General features: G+C 35.3%; 1 pseudogene; it reads right to left on the bottom strand.

The window, feature by feature from the left end:
• Positions 1-10,396: 10,396 nt before the first annotated feature.
• LOC143386270 (protein salvador homolog 1 pseudogene) lies at positions 10,397-11,548 on the bottom strand (annotated as a pseudogene).
• Between the last annotated feature and the right edge of the window lie 985 nt (positions 11,549-12,533).

Below are 12,533 nucleotides of genomic sequence, written 5' to 3'. Positions count from 1 at the left end.
ATACAAACATCCCTGTGGCACTTTTCCAAGTCATTCCAGCAAATCATCAGTCCTCTGTGAAGTCTTACAAATACTAGTTTTTCTTGAATATTGTTGGCCACTTTCCTGAGGGTTCCAGTGTGCAGGCTTGAAGGCACTTCTGATTTGCCTTCCCCCTTTCTCCTATAGACTCATCAAAAAATGTTCATTGGCATTTGAAGTTGAATTCATAGGAAAAAAGCATTATCAGCATTTTTGACATTATCCATTATCAGCTTTGTGTTAAAAGTTGACAACAGCATCTATTTCTGGCTTCAGGCATAGCCACATGCTTTCCTGTTTATGCATTTTAAGTTGCATTTCAATTCCTTGATAAATTTTTATGATGCTATGTTTGTGGAAGATAATTTCTTCAATAGGGAGAAGAAATTATCTTCCACAAACGTAGCATCATAAAATATCTTTGAATGTCCCAATACATTTTGTCTCCATATCCTGGAAGTTTCATCCACTAACATTGGTGTTTGTGACTTACTTTCCCTAAAGTTTCTAGGCAATCTTCAAACCTATAGTGATTGTGTATTTATAATCTTGGTCAATCCCATTGCCACTATCCCTTCCATGAATTTAATTACCTGAATATTAGACCACTAGAGACTGAAATTGTCAACCCAGTCACTGAGGTAACATTTACTATTTCAGCCATAGATGCCAAATATGCTTTTCAGCTCCTAAAAATCCATTTTATCCTTCTGAGTTTCTCCAATAAACATCACTATGTTTATATTTTCCTTTAAATATTTAAAAGCATTTCTAACGGCAGTTTTAAAGTCCTTGTCTGCTAAATGCATCAATTCTGTCACCTCCAAATTTCTATTTAAGGATGTTTTTTTCTCTTCTCAAGGAATTATATGTTATTTAGTAATGTATTTAATTTCCAAATATTCAAAAATTTTCTGGGTGTGTTACTGTTACCAATTCCCAATTTGATAATTCTATGATCACAGAAAATACTTTGAATGATTTTATACTTTCAGACTTTTATTCCAGTTTATCTTACTGAACACTTCAGGTACACTTTATTCCAGGTTCTGTAGTTCTTGGATGTAGTGTTTTATAAATGTCAATTGAGTCACATTGAATGACAATACTGTTCAAATCTTCCATATTCTTATTGATTTTTCACCTACTAATTCTACCAGTGTTTTGAAAGTAGCATAGTCAAGTCTTGAACTATGATTTTGGATTTGTTTCTGTTTGTCATTTGTCAAATTTACTTTATGTGTTTGGTTTTATTAATTCTGTACACATTTGAAATAACACATTGTGTTGTTTTTCTGGAATAAAATTGTCTCCTGTATGATTACACATGGCCCTTTTTAATATCTGGTAAAAGTCTTATCCTTGAATTGTCCTTTCTTCAATGTTGAAATAAATATTGCACTTTCTTATGCTTAGTGTTTGTGTAATATATATTACTTCATTCTTTTTATCCAAACTTTTTATTTCCTATTAATATCATGTAGTTAGGGTTTTTCCATTTCATTGAGGAATATGGTAGACTGAACCCTCCCATCCCAGGATGTTCATTTTCAAATCCCCTGTGACCTATGAATAAGTATTGCATATGACAGGGGGGGGGACTTTGAAGGTGTGATTCAGTTGAGGATATGATCCTTTATTATCCAGATGGAATCAGTTTATCTCAGGTCATTAAAAGGGAAAGAGGGAGGCAGGAGAGTCAGAAAGTGTGATGCGATGAGTGTGGCTGAGGTCAAGGTGCTATAAGGCTATTAGCACGGGTGGCAGCCACCTCTAGAAGCTGAAAAAAGGTAAGGAACTGGATTCTCTGGAGCCCCTGTAAAGACAGAGCCCTACTAACACTGTGATTTTAGTCACCTAATAGCACTGGAAACTTCTGATCTCTAGAGCCATAAGAGCATACATTTATGTATTTTAAGCCATTATTATCATTATCATTATTATTATTTTGACAATTACATATAACAACAGTCAGAAGTTAATATGGAGCTTAAATTGGTTTATTTTAATGTGATTATTTATAGCACTTTAGATTTAAATCTCTCATGTTGATTTTCTGTTTTTCCCACCAATTATTTTTTCTCTTTGCTTATTATTGGCTGCTTTGGAGAAGACAGAGGAGATGAATTGATATATTTAGAATTCCATGATCTTCTCTGCCACAGTCTCTGGCTGGGCACAAATCACGAGTCTCCACACAGCTTGTAGATTCAAACAGCAATTCTTTATTCCCGAACTCACACCGGCCTTCTACAAATACGTTCTGGGGAAATCCACATTCTCTGCCCAAATCCACCACTCCACTGGGCTTCTGTCTCCCAGATATACTGTCTAACCCTAAGAACTCAAGAGGAACTCAGCAGCAGGATACGCCCTATTCTAAAGAGGGAACACCCTAATCTCCTATTATGCTAAACCGCCCTATTCTAAAGGGGGAACACCCTAATCTCCTATTATGCTAAACCCGGGGACACCCTAAACACGGATCTGCCCTGGTCCTTGAGCAAGGTCACCTTTCAAGAGTCCTTCCACTAGACAGCATAGGAGTAGCTGGCAAGGAAATTGTCATACCTACTTGGCTGATGGCTCCCAGCACTCCTCTATTGGCTTTCCATTTTTGCTTTTTTGTTAATTGTTTAGGATTGCAGTAGAAATGGCATTTTTAAAGGTTTATGAATGTCTGGGTTCAAAAATATGCCATTCAGGAATTATTAAGAACACTACAAAAATTTTGCTTGGAATTATTCTGAGCTTCTCAGATCTGTGATTGATTGGCTTTAAGTAATTTTAAAGAATTCTTTTGTTTCTTCTCATACTGGAATCCCAGTTAAACGAACACTTTGGACATCTGAGATTATTCTATACATTTTAATGCCCTGTTCCATTTTATTTTTCATCTTTTTTTCTCTTTATGTTTTGATTCACATAATGACTGTTTCCATGTTTGTTGATTCTGTTCTCTTCTTTCTATGTCTAGTATGTTAATAACCATGATTTCATATCATCCCATTAATGTGTGGAATGAAAAACTCTAAAAAATGCCTTTCAGAAAGGAAATGAACATACTGACAAAGATAGCCAGTACCTACTTTTTTAAAACTCTGAAAATTAACCAAAGGTTTGCAGCAATCCTAGAGCATTTGGAAAATTTGAAGACCCTCAGCAATGCATCAAGGCATTTTTATTTATCCTCCCTTTCCTACAACTCTACAATCATCTCAAAAACTGGCATCCCATATGTAGGATCCAGCCTGAAGCCTGCCAGCCACTGGAGGGGGCAGAAAGGGCTTGGAGCTCTTCCACGGCTCCCAGGCCCCAATTCCCAGGGAATTGCCATCATTGTTCCTGGTGACTGACTGTCACACCCCACTCACAAGATTGTTTATTTAACCTGACTCAGCAGTTGCTCATTGCAAACCCCCATTACAATGGTGGCATTTCTCAAAAACAACCACAGGCAATTGTTGAATGCTATAGCTACCTGAGGTGGATAGCAGATGAAGCGAACTATAGGATAACAGAAAGCTTGGGAAGAAAAGGTAAGGGGTTTCTATGGCGGGGCACATCTCTAATACAGGCAACTTGGGAGCCCGAGGCAGGAGAATCACAAGTTCAAGGCCAGCCATAGCAATTTAACAAGGCCCTGAGCAAGTTAGTTATATTTCTATGTTTGCTATTTTAATTGGCATTAGATTTGAATGCTTTTTTTTTTGCCTTTTTAAGAGAATTTTATTTGAGTGGTTCTTACAAAGATTGTTGCAATATGAAGTCATTTGTTTGATAGAAATATTAAGCTGTCTCGTCAAACACACTGAAGTAACCCAAAAATATATTTCAGAGCTCACAGAGCTTAAATAGAGCAAAAATTATATGCAACCAGACAGAACCTATTTCTGCATTTCCTATTTCCTGCTGAGACTTCTTTTTCTTACCAGACTCTTGACTAAGCATATTCAGGAAATGCAGTGATCATTTTGTTTGGAACCTTAAGACACACCAAAACACATAATATTTACAAAGAAACTTTTACAGACACATTAATTGAATAGAAACCATTAAGGAATATAATTTTGAAATCTCACTTTCTTGCCAAATGATCAAAATGCAAGATGAGATGCTAGCCAAAGAGCCCTTTACCTGGCTTGAATCCCCATACACTAAATGTGTATTCCAGAAACCTCTGATAAACCATGAGTAAAATATCAACATTAGTGAAATGTGAAATGTAACCTGGGTAAAAAGTTAGGCTTCTGAAACATTAAAAACATCATTACATACCTGTCTGCCTTTGTACAGAAAGCACACACTTGTTCCCCTAGAGCTATTCATATAGATCCTTAATGTAATTTTCTACATGAAAATTTTAAAAGGCAGAATGAGAACAGCATTGTATACAGTGGGATTTGCTAGTTAGGGAGAATGAGCACACTGCATTCCTGTTAACATTTTCATTTTTCCAAGGTAACAGGAATTGTATACAAATGACAGTAGACCCTTGCCTCCTTATTTTTATCTAAATAAAAGATGACTCAAGATGAATTCTCAAGAAAAAAAAAAGCTATGTAAATAAGGGACTATATATTCCTTCATCATGTACTTGGAACCAGTAGTTGTGTTGCTGTCATAGAATCAGGGAAGAGACTGTGGTAAGTTGGAAGAGGCTGCTGTTATCATTTTACCAGCAAACCACCTGCCATGCAATGCATTGACAGCAGCAATAGCTGCAGCAATTGAGGGGCACTTCACATACACATTGCCCTGAGCAGAATTCTTGTCAATATAAATATGAATGACTCCACAATGTTTATTATATTCTTTAATCACATCATCCTTAATCTCTGTATCCCATCCAAATTGTTCTTCTCTTTCAGGGTTAAACATGTTAGAGTTGGAAACACTGTGTTGCAAGTGGCTGAACAGAGGCAGCTGCAGCTAAAGCTGAAGCTTCAGTCTGTTGGGAAAGTCATGTTTGCAAATCTGCCACAACACCAAATGCCAAAGAGCCACTCATTTGTAAAGCCTGCTGGGCTGCTGGTAGAATCTGCAAACCTGTATCCTCAACAAGTCTTGCCATTAATCGGAGTTTGTATGATGCTTGCTTGAATATCCAAAAACAGAAACAGTAATATGAATTCACTACAGATCTGATTTTCTCTTAGTCAACAAATTCTAAGGGTCATTCTTTATAACAGTAGCTTCATTATATAAAAAAAAATTGCATCTGCTATTTTATTCAGGTGACAGTGGACAAGTTTATAAACTTCTTAACATCTTAATTTTCTCATCAATAAGAAGAAGATACTAATATTTGATCTGCAGACTGAGATCATATCTACAACATGATAAATGTCCAACATATGTCATTACAATTTTTATTAATAGTTAGTGAATGCTACTAATCTTAGGGATTATACTTTAGAGGTCAATATCCTCTTATTAATTCACATATATACTAACTCTCTGTATCATTTCAGAAGTATCTGAAGGTTTGCCAAATAGAAATTTCTTTCTCAATGGAGTTTAAAATTCTTTATTGAAAGTGTAATAGACATTTCTGGTAGCTCACATAGACTAGTAAATATTGCATTTGAAAACAATGAGATGATTTTTCAATGCAAAAAAAAAGACTTGACTGAAACTGAAATTTGTTGCCTGAGAGATGGAATGTAAAAGAGACTGAAGGCAGGAGCTAATAGGAGGGTTAAAGGGAGTCAGTATATGCAAGATGGGAGGTGTCATGGGTTATTTTTGTCTAGTTCATAATTCTGCCAATTAAGCTCCAGCTTTGCTTCTTTAAAGAAGAAAGGTGTTATTTAAATCCCAATGCTGTTGTAAGTGCAGCCAACACATTGTGACTACGATTATCTGATTAGGAACACTGTCTTGCCCACATTTAAGATTTTAGCTAATGCCAAAGTATAGAACTCATTGGAAACAAGCAATGGGATCAATCCCTGGGATTCAGAAGTTCAAAAGGATTCTAGAGCAGCTTAGCACTGACATAGGTAGATGATCAGTGCTAGGATTGAAGGAGGGAATTAGAGAAGTATCGAGGGGAGAGCATTTGCAATAAATAAATAAATAGCAAGTAGTTTGTGGTAGGGGAATTAATCATAATGGCAGCTGCATACTCCATATTTGGGAAGTTTGCCTAACAATATGTGTTCTCTGATTTATGATTTCAATAAATTCTGCATTTTTAAAAAAGACTTTCTATTACCAAGAGAGGGATGTATGTCTGCTTTCACCACTGATCCTAATTTTTTTAAATACTATTTTTATTATGGTCATCTTTCCCTCAATTTCATTAATTGTTCATGCACATTAATGATGACCTTAATGCTGAAAAGGCATCTTAGTAAAATATTTCATGTCCTCTACAATCAAATGGAGAGACCTGAGGGACAAGTCCAACAAATAAAATGCAGTTACTTCCAAATAAGTTGCCAAAAAGTTTAAAAGAATTTTCATCTCACAGAATTGCAATATGTGCTATCATACAGAGCAGATGAAAGGCCATTATATTTTATCTGAGATAACAATGCTTGAAGTCCTTCAGAAAGTCAATATTATAAATGGAGACTTCTCTTTCACCATTCTGGCATGCTTTCATTATTTCAATTATATCATCTTTTCAATGGTCTTCAGTATTCAAAAGTATAAAATTATATGTTGTGTAATGCCGTTTCCTTTCCTTTTTTCCCCCTACAGGTGTTCTCTTTCCAGTGTGTTTTGGTAATGATAGAGTACAAGTGGATACTTCAACTATGTGGTGATGCTTCAAAATATGTAAATGCACTTCAGTTTGTGAAATAAAAAGAAGTCTCATGGTCACTGATTTCCTCTGAGAAAAAAAGATTATTTGACTTTGTCTTACTATAATTTCTTGAATAATGTCATCTAATAAATATAATATTATCCTCTTAGCTCTTTTTTATAATGTGGTACTAGACAATATGAGTTTATGCTTTTAGTAGGAGAAGGAATATATTAAAAATAAAAAGTTTTACCTCCATTGTAATTAAATTTGAAGGGAAAACATCAGATAAGTTAATTTTTTTTCTCACGTTTTTATTTCACATCTGTATTGCCAAGGTATCTCCTAATGTTCATGTTTCAAAACTCTTTATCTTCTCTTTTATTAAATCCACAAAATGCCAAAATATCTCTTGTCTTTTAAAAAGAAAAACTTGTTGTCTAACTCTTGCTCTTCTTTTTTCTTTCTAGCCAAAGTTTAGAAAGTGCAGTCCACACTTTCTTAATCAATTCTTCATATTCCAGTTACTCTTTAATAAAATTCATAAGGAAATATTTCAAGTATATATTTATGGACTCACTAACCAAGTCAATACATTTTTAAAATATATTTCCTGTTGTTTCAAGCTTGTATTTAAGAACACAAATAAATAATAATTGATATTGTTGATATTTTTGATATAGCTATACTTTATCCTCCTTGCTAGCAATAATTAATCACTCATTAAACTATTTTGATACTCACCTGCCTTGTATTCTATTATACTTTTACTATATATGTTGGTCCACAGAAAATATTATATAAAGGACACCATGTAGCATGTACCTCCCTTCTCTGTTGGTATTTTCTTTTCATCTATATATGGTGCTATTCTTGTCTTTAGGGCTATTTTTAAATAAATAATTTTTAGAACTTATTATATGCCAAATGCTACTCATGAACATGCTGTTTGATCATCCTTGCATAGTTTTACTGCCACCTGTGGGTTTACAACTCCCAAATGCCTTGTATTGACCTCTCCACTGACACCCATTCTGTATACAGAAAGAGATTAAGTAAAACGAGGAAGCCTCTGCACAGGACAGGAAACAATCAATAGAGGGAATCAGAACACTGCATAATTGGAGAAAATATTTGTAAATAATTCATCTGATAAGGGCTTAATATCCAAAATATATAGAAAACATAGGAGCAAGAAAACAACACAACTTGTAAAACAAGCTAAGGTATTAATAGACAGTTCTCAAGAGAGGGCAAATAAATGGCCAATACATACACGAAAAAAATACAAATTAGAACCACAATATACATTAGTTTATGTCTGATAGAATACCTACTCTGGAGAAAGGAAAAGATAACACTGTTGGTGAGGATGTAGAGAAAAGGGAAACTTGCAGGCTGCTAGTGACTATTTAAATTAGTACAGCCATTATAACAAGAAGTATGGAGGTTCTTCAAAAAATTAAATTTAGAACTACCACATATCCAGCAATCCCTATTGGCTATATATCCCAAAGGAATGAAATAAGTGTGTCTAAGAGACATCTGTACTCTAATTTTCATTGCAGCACTATTTAAAATAGCCAAGGTAAAGAATCAACCTTAGGACCCATTAATAGATGAATGGATAAAGAAATGGTACATACACACAATAGAATAATATTCAATCATTAAACTAAAGAGAATCCTGGTCTTTGTGAGAAGATACATAAACACGGAAGGCATGATGTTATTAAATTAAAACCATGCACAGAAAGACAAACACCATGATTTTACTTGTAAGTACGATCTAAAGTTATTTCCCATTGAACTGCAGAATGGTGCTTACCTGGATCTGAGGTGGTTGTGGGAGGGTTGATGGAGAGATTTTGGTCAAAGGAGAAAAAATCTCAGTTAAGAGTAACAATTTTAAAAGTTCTGTTGTACTTCATGTTAGCTATAGTCAATAACCATATAGCTTAACTTGAAAAATTCTGGGACAGTGGATAGTATGTGTTTTCACAACAAAATGATAAATATAAGAGGTAATACATATGTTAATTAATAATATTTTGTTATTTCATAATGCATATATACTTCAAAACTTGTTGTACATAGTAAATAAATAAATAAATACAATTTTATCTGTCAATTAAAATAATAAAAAAGAAATAAATAGAAAAAAAATGGCAACTGTAAAGTAGCTGGGTATAAGATCAACATCTTTAATGTGGTAGCTCTTACCTAAATTGAATGCTTGAATAGAACAAAATAGCAAACTCTCCCATGAGTAAGTAGTAAGGAGCTTCTCATACAACTGCACATAATATAAAAAATATAAGTACAACTATTTTTTAATTTATGATTTTAAAATATAAATGAATATTTCCATATAATTATGTAAACACATAGAAATATATAAACTAACAAAACTAACCAAAGTATAAAAACAGTTACCAACTTCTATATATTTTGCAGGGATTTCTTTATAATTTAATGGAATAAATTTTCCTTATCTTTTTTTTCCACAAAAATATATTTAATAAGCTTGTTATATAAAATCAAACACTTAACATTTTATCAATAACTCAAACTGATATCTAACTAGGAGTGCTTGTATTTTGGAAGACTATCTAAACTAAAAATATATTTACATATTTACAATACAGGTATCTAAAGAGCTATGAAATTCACAGAATTCTAGAGATTTACAGGCTAGAAGTATCATGAATTTGCCTATAATCAAATTACTGTGCTAATTATGAACAATGTCTTAACTATTAAACCGGGAGGAAAATGGGAGGGAAATATGTAAAGTTTTGTAACAAACACTTAGAAGATAAAAAAGGTAATATAAAATTGGTTTAATGACTAAGATTTCTTATTGAATCCCTGATTGTCATTTTTGGCAGCTTAACCCAGTCTGTCAGAAGGCAGTGCACTATGCCGTCTGGAACCCTGTATTGTCTCATCAGAACCATGCTAAATCCAATTAAGAGCTCTGGCTGAAACCAAGTAGCAACTTTTGAGGGATGCACATACCTTCCCCACATAGGCTAAGGTTTCTTGCTTAAATTTATTCCTGAAAAGATTTTTCTCAACATGCTTCAAAAGGGTTCCTTACATTTAGCTGTGTGTGTGTGTGGGGGGGGCATATACAGAATTAATCACAATAAAGATTCCAAATCGTATTTTATATTTTGAACTATACCATGGTAAAATTTAAATCATCCAACTCGGACAACATTCCACACTAAAGCAATAAACATCTTTTTAAAATACTGCATAGTTTCTCTTTCTTAAAGAAAGATACTGCTGCTATAAGGAGTTACCAAGTGATCATTTCCTTTTAAATATCTGATGGTAATGACATTTTTTTCCTGCATATTTCTCCATCAAGATTATTCAAAGCAATTTCCTAATATGCAATATTTGAAAGCATATCATGTTGACTCTTAAAATAATAAATTCATTTATTTTGTTCAATAAAAGAAAATTTCTAATAACAAAATATATGTAAAATTAGAACTTCCCAAAAGTAAGCTGCCTTTATTAATCAAAGTACTTGTTTGCAGTTTTTTCAACTGTGAAAATTTTAAAGCCCTTATAAAAGTTAAATTTTATTCTTAAAAGGTTAACTTAAAAATTCTTGCCATGTTGCTGGGCATACCACTGCTGTCTCTGCTTGCGTTTTCAAGCTCAGTGAGAAGAGCCTGTCTATAAGCTTCATACATTTTAACAATCTGTTCCAGTTCTTTCATGAAGAGCAACTTTAGTATTCCCTGGTATGTATCCAGGTCAGCCAGCTGGAAGAGTTCCCATTTCAGAATGTGGTCATATTTCACAGGGGCTTGTGCATAAACCTGAAGACAGTCAGGAATTTCTGCAGTATGATAAGGATTTGCAGGTACCAGAAGAGAATGATTTCTTTCAGTTTGCTGTGGCTGGTAAGTGACAGGAGGGGGTTGATCATACCGAGGTACACTAGGAGCACAAGGATGTCTGTACTGAGCCTTTTTATTTGTGTGATCTACATAATAAGTTCCAAATTCTGATGACTCAACTCGTTCCCATCCAGGAGGAAGTCCTTCTCGTTCAAGAGGATGGCTCCAATGAGTTGTGTTTGTATTATGATCGATATAATATTTTCTCCCTCTCATTGTCCAGTCCACAGACCAGCCAGGAGGAAGGGGTAAATCTTCAGACCCATGGTTAGTTAAATTTCCTAAAGATGTAGCAGCAACTCTCCCAATACCTGAAGCATGCCTCCCCTGATTCTGTGACATTCTTTGGAAGAGATCATGATTGTACTCATAATATCTGTAGTCTTCATGTGCACGATCTCCAAGTGGACGCCTTCTCTGACCATCAAAAAAATTATCGGAGTAATAATATCGGGAACCAGAGTCTCCATTTTCAACAGTAAAATTAACTTCTGTCAAAAATGACTGAGATGAGCCATACTCCCTAGGTACATCCGCTAAACTCCTGGCAAGATAAGAAGGTGCAGATAATCTGTTGCTTTCTCTTCTCATTATTTCATGAGATGTTCTTGAATTGGAGTTCTAAGAAAACTCTGGTTTCTTGAAACTACTCCATCTCCAGAAGCTGAAAAAGCATTAGAGCTTGAATCTGGAAGACAGATATCAGTTCGTCTTGGAATTGTTGGACCATGCCGGATGAATGAAGGCATGAGATTCCGCAGCAGAGGCCACGTCTCCTTCTTCACGTACTTCCCCTGCACCTCGCTGGCTTGGACACTTCGTTTTTGGTTTTCTTTCGGGACAGCATCCTTTTTGAGGAGGCCCGAGGCCGCGCCAAGCATCCTCCTTAGGGCTCCACGCCAGGCGCCGGCCGTCTCCGCGGCCATCTCCGCCGGCGCCTCCTTCCCTCCCGAGCCGCCGCCGCCGCCTCTCCGCAGCCCGGGGTCGCCCACAGGGACTGCCGCATGTTCGCGGCGCTAAGCGCGCCGACCGCCTCTCAGTCGCATGTCAGTTTCTTCCCGGAAGTCTCTCCTGGCTGCCACGCTGCCCGGGGACGCCGTGAGGAGAGGCCAAGGACGCTGGGCCAGGGCCATGGTCCGCCGCGGGCAGCCTAGTAACCGCTACTACTGCTGCTGCCGCGGCCGTCGCCGCCGCCTGCGTCCCGTAAACTTTCTATTCCTTATATACACAGCTTAACAGAAGCAAAGGAACCCAATTTTATGAAATTATTATCACCTTGCTCTTAGGTGTCATGTGGAAAGAAAATTATATACCAGCAAACATAAATAAAGATGAATTAATTAACACAAAAACATTGCAGGGATCAATAGTTATAGCACCCTATGAACTATGAAGCATAATATATTCAGTTGTATAATAACAATATTTATATATATTTCACAGACAAGGACTTATTCAATGATGGCCAGAATTTGTTGTATCTACCAATGTAATTTGTCACATAATGAACAGAATCTGATGAGTATTAATAGGCAGATGAAACATATTTAATAATATTCAATGTCTATTCGTGACTAGGAAATTATTTTAAAAAATCAGAAGTAGAAATCAATTTACTTAACCTATTAAAATTAGGTTCCAGTTTTCAAAAGGACAACAAATCTGAAGCAAAACATCATCTTGATTTGGTGTGCTTGTATAAGAACCCATACATAAATATCTGCTAGAAGGTGAGACAAGGCAAAAATATACCTAAAATAAGAAAATTTAGAAGAATTTGAGTAAAAAGGTAAAACTCAATACACCTTTGAGGAAATGGACGTTTATTGTCT

This window comes from Callospermophilus lateralis, unplaced genomic scaffold (assembly GCF_048772815.1).
Source record: "Callospermophilus lateralis isolate mCalLat2 unplaced genomic scaffold, mCalLat2.hap1 Scaffold_619, whole genome shotgun sequence".
Taxonomy (NCBI): domain Eukaryota; kingdom Metazoa; phylum Chordata; class Mammalia; order Rodentia; family Sciuridae; genus Callospermophilus; species Callospermophilus lateralis.
This window is presented reverse-complemented; position numbering and strand designations above follow the sequence as displayed.